This window comes from Suricata suricatta, chromosome 14, assembly GCF_006229205.1.
Source record: "Suricata suricatta isolate VVHF042 chromosome 14, meerkat_22Aug2017_6uvM2_HiC, whole genome shotgun sequence".
Lineage (NCBI taxonomy): Eukaryota > Metazoa > Chordata > Mammalia > Carnivora > Herpestidae > Suricata > Suricata suricatta.
The window spans coordinates 23,069,574-23,074,446 of record NC_043713.1 but is presented as its reverse complement, the minus strand read 5'-3'; the positions used below and the strand labels follow the sequence as shown (position 1 = coordinate 23,074,446).

Genomic DNA, 4,873 nt, shown 5'->3' with positions numbered 1-4,873 from the left:
GTTATCTTAGAAAAAGCCATGGACTTTTTGTCTCACATCTTTGCATAAAGTAAATGCCAGGAGGAGACGCACCGAGTTTATTCCTTGGCTTCAAATACCCTCTAGCACAAGGAAGCAGGAGCCTGGTGACGGCCAGGTGGGGTAAGTGGAATGAGGGCTCTCCAGTTCTACTGCCTCTGGGACAGAAAGTTGCTGCCAGTTGTTTGCTCATCTAACTCCCTGTCTGGCTGTCCTGCCTCCCTTTTTCCTGTTTATATTACTTGATGGTCAGTATCAGTCCCGGAATGTAAGAATGAGTTAAAACTCCTCCTGAGGTAGCCTGAGATGATCTCTGAAAACGGTTCTCTACTCTCTTGACCCAGAAAACCCTGACAAATCATGCGAATCAAGAGGTTCAAATCTCTGTGTTTACTTTGGGAACATCCATGAAACAGCCAGACGATCGAAGGTATCTGAAAAGCAACTAAGTCCCTGAAAGATGTCACTTTACAGAAGCAACCGATGACACTCCATTGTCACTATGGTGTAGGGGCTCGGGCCACACGATGGGGCTAGACACGGTCAGTGGCCCCACCACAGTTCTGCGCGGGCTGAAGAATGCAGCGAGTAATGCTGGCCTTAGGAGGGTAGAAATTGATTCATTGATCCTTGAGCTCATCCAGGTGAACAAGGCCCCAAAACGTGATCCCGGATTTACAGAGCTCAGGGTCAGGTTAACCCCGTATAAACTCCTCCTGCCACACTGGGATGGTCCTTACTGAAAGAGAATGGATCTCTGCACTGAAGATAAAGATATCTCAGAAGAAATTGGAAAAAAAAAAACAAACTTATGGGCCAGGAGTACATTCAGCATAAAATAAATGTCAATAAAGATTTTTTTAGAGAGAGAGAGAGAGGGCACGAGTGAGAGGGAGAGAGAAGTGGGACTTACCTGAAGCAAGGCTCAAAGGAGCGGGGCTTGTGCTTCCCAAGGCAGGGCGTGAGGTCACCCAACGTGGGGCTTGAACTCACAAACTGTGAGGTCATGACCTGAGCCAAAGTCAGGTGCTCAACCGACTGAGCTACCCAGGCATCCCTCTGCCAACGAAGGTTTTCCAAAAAGTTCAAGCTTAACACTTTTTCCTATCTGACATATTAATTATGCCTACACCATCACTAATACCCCTACTTCCAAAAAATAATCATCAATGCCTATAAACATCTTTCAACCTAACTGGTTAAATCTACAGCAATCAGTGAACTGTGTTCAACTACAGTGTTGAAGAGAACCGGCTGGATGCGGAAAATGCCCTGTGCGGTCTTACCTGACTAGGCAGTGAAGAGCGCGGCCATCTCCACACTCATCCTGGTGGAAGATGAATGTAACCAATCCCGGGAACATCATGGTCCTTTAAAGGAGCCCGGGGCCGGCCAAACTGCATTTTGTCCTTGAAGATGAAACATGGAATGAATTAGTGTTTTATCACAAGAGGGAAATAGATAGTAAGACCTTTTTAGGCTATCTACGCCCTGATAATTGCTACAGATACATTTCATGCAGTTTTGGAAACTCTGAAAACTCCCACATTTGTTTCCTAGTTTGCAAGGGCCCAGTGAGAAAGCTACGTGCGCTTTATTGTTGAAGACAGTAGACAGCGTGACGAGAGGCCTCATCAGCCCCACAGTTATGACCATGCGTCACTGTCCGTGCTTTGAACAGCCCAAAGCATTCTTACGCTGTGTGTCACTTTGTGTCCCCTCAGTTCATGGAGGCGGTCGTTCTCATGCCTCCTGGAGGAGTAGGGAAACGAGAGCAGGCAGAGGGAGGGGGGGCTTGCCCAGAGTCTCAAAGCTAGTTGGTGGGACTGGGGTCTCTGAGTTCGGCTTCCTCTCCTGCTTTGACTCATTCACTGGATTCTCCTGATCTTCTCTACAGGCCATTCTTCTTCTCTGTGGCCTTCTTTCCTCCCATCCCTTTCTTCCCCCACCTTCCTTGTCTCCATTTTCTTTGTCCTGGACATTGCCTAATATATTCCTTCTTCTTAAACGGTCTTAAGACTGCATTTTTGCATTTAAGGCAGAATCCCACCGAGTGACAAATGTGTAGGCATTTTATGATACAATTGCAGGCACAATTTTACCTACAGAACAATACACCCATGTCCAAAAGTGCTTTAACATGTGTTGTGTTTCTGTTATTAGAAATCCAGTCTATTATTGAGACAGTTGACTCTTCCTTGAGGGACTGGAGAAGGCTGTTGCAATAGGATGTGTTTTATACAGCCCACGACAGGTGCATCTCCACCATCTGTCTTTGACCCCATGATCCCAGCCTCCACCACAGCTTCCTGGGCCTTTCTTACTGCTGCTTATTTAAGTGCTCCAGCGAAGAGCAAGAGAAGACGGTTTTATCAACACACGTATGTCCAGGAATGAACTCTGCAGGCTTTGGGTCTCAGTTCCTTCAAGAGGCTACACATTGGACTGTCCCCAGAAAAGGATGGAAAGTAGGTAACAAGCAAATCATCCAATCTTACCCACTGGGATTTTTTTTTTTTTTTTTGCTAGCTTTTAAGTACTCCTGTTCTCATTCTTTTTTAAGGTAAATGAACCTTAATCATGGCTTAAAACAACACAGCAAGTTTTTGATCTTAGAATCCACCACTGTACGTGTCAAAATTGAGTCTATTAGTACCATTTTGGAGGGAAAGTTAATATCTACCAAAAGTCTTTCTGCATATGCCCTTTGACATAGTACTCCCATTGATGGTCATTTACACCATCAATGGTGTAAATGTGGTGATTTTGTGAAAATTAGAAAAAGGAACCCCTTCCTTCAGACATTTATGCTATCTGCCAGATATTTGCTATTATTTGCAATAGCGAAAAAAAGTTGTTGCAAAGGTCCATTAGCAGGGGACAGGTTAAATAAATATGTTAGAGTATCTTTTTACAATGGAATAGTGGGGAGGGTTATAAAAGAACAGAGTAATCCTAGGTATGCTGAGACAAAGAGATGTTCAAGGTATATTATTAAGTGAAAAAACCAAGGTGCAGAAGAGAATATATTATAACTCAATGTATGGAAATTTTAAAATGAAAAATATGCTGACATAGCAAATTGTGTTTCCTCAAAAGACTTTCAAGAAATCATTAACAGGGGTCTTCCAGGAGGAGAGTAAGTGGGTGAGAAAGAGAGCTTTTAGTTCAACTGTATACTTTTCTGCATTGTTTGAATGTTATTACCAAAAGCATTTGTTACTTTCAATTTAAAAAATCAGCAGGAGGGGGCGCCTGGGCGGCTCAGTCAGTTAGGCTGGACTCTTGATTTCAGCTCAGGTCAGATGACATGGGTTCCTGAGAGGGAGCCTTGTCTTGGGCTCCAGGATGACAGGGGAGGAGCAGACTTGAGATTCAATCTCTCCCTCTCCCTCTTCCCCTCTCTCCCCAACCCCCTCCCCCAAATAAATAAACTTTGGGAGAAAATTAACAAGGAGGGGCCCCTGGGCAGCTCAGTCAGTTAAGTATCAGACTCTTGTTTTCAACTCAGGTCATGATCTCACAGTTCATGGGATCAAGCCCTGGGTCGGCTCCACGGGACAGCACAGAGCCTGCTTGGGTTTCTCTCTCTCTCTCTCTCTCTCTCTCTCTCTGCCCCTCCCCTGCACACATGTGTTCTCTCTGTCTGTCTGTCTCTCTCTGTCTCTGTCTCTCTCAAAATAAATAAATAAACTTTAAAAAAGATTCTCTCTCCCTCCCCTCTTTCTTGTTCCTCCCCACCTGTGCTCTCTTTCTCTCTTCTCTCAAAAAAAAATCAACATGGATAACCAGAATACAAACTTCTCAGTCTTTTTTTCCCCCTTGCATTTTTAAGCATGAAAAAATCTAAGAAATGTTTTTTAGTTGCTGGGCACCTTCCTCAACAGAAAGCATTAAAAAATAAACAGCAGTGTTTTGGGTTTTGATGGTTTGTTTGTATTTTATAGCCACAGGGCCAAGGAGGGGAAGGCGGAAGGCTGGTGGGGAGGCAGGAGGCAGCGCCCTCTCTGTGCCCCTGCCCGGTAAGGGCACGTTCACCTCTCAGTCCTTGTTTGAAATGTGTTTCTATTAGACGACGAATATGTTTAATCCTAGAACAAGAGTCTCATGAATCTCACTGTCTTTCATTGTCAGCTCAGTGCTTAGACGTGCCCATTATTTAAAAACCCAGGGATCTGTGAGAAAGTCACTCACGATGTGCCTCCTTCATCCTACGGTCCTAAGTGGCTGTAGAATAATGAGATTAGACGTCTTTTTCTCTTTGGTTTTGATCTCTAGAGAAAAGAGAACTCTAGCTTTCTACCTGTTCCTGAAATTGAAACCTCTGTTAGAATAAAAGTAAAGCCGAACTCATTGTTACAAATTTTATGCCAAGAATTTACTTCCCCCAAATGAATATTTATTTAGGCTGCACATACATTATTCAAAAAGAAAAAAAAAAGAAAAGAGGATGAAAAGAAAGACTTTTTTCTTTGATGAGTAGAAGTAACACTTAGTATAATTAAGTAACATAGCAATCCCAAATCTCACAATACAGTGACTTTTATATCTTAAAAAAAATAAAGAACTATTTGTAGTTCTTTAAGAAAATTCCTTTTAGGAACGAATGTAGGAGGAAAACACTCTGACTGTTACAAATTTTGCAGAATAGTTTTCTGCTTTGGGGTTTTGTATTTTGAATCACACATTTATTCCAGCATGGAGGGTACCGGACCCCGATTCTGATTAGAAGTGATACATGTTTTCAACCTCCTACACTGTTGGTGGGAATGTAAACTGGTGCAGCCACTCTGGAAAACAGTGTGGAGGCTCCTCAAAAAACTATCCATAGAACTCCCTTATGACCCAGCAATAG

At 43.3% G+C, this 4,873-nt stretch overlaps 1 protein-coding gene across 1 annotated transcript in view; it reads right to left on the bottom strand.

The window, feature by feature from the left end:
• The window catches only part of MRO (maestro), a 25,095-nt gene extending 23,744 nt beyond the window's left edge, over positions 1–1,351 (bottom strand). Inside the window, exon 1 of the mRNA XM_029922886.1 lies at positions 1,305–1,351. The gene's annotated coding sequence lies outside the window, so the exon portion shown is untranslated. The remainder of the gene's footprint in view (positions 1–1,304) is intronic.
• Positions 1,352–4,873: the final 3,522 nt, after the last annotated feature.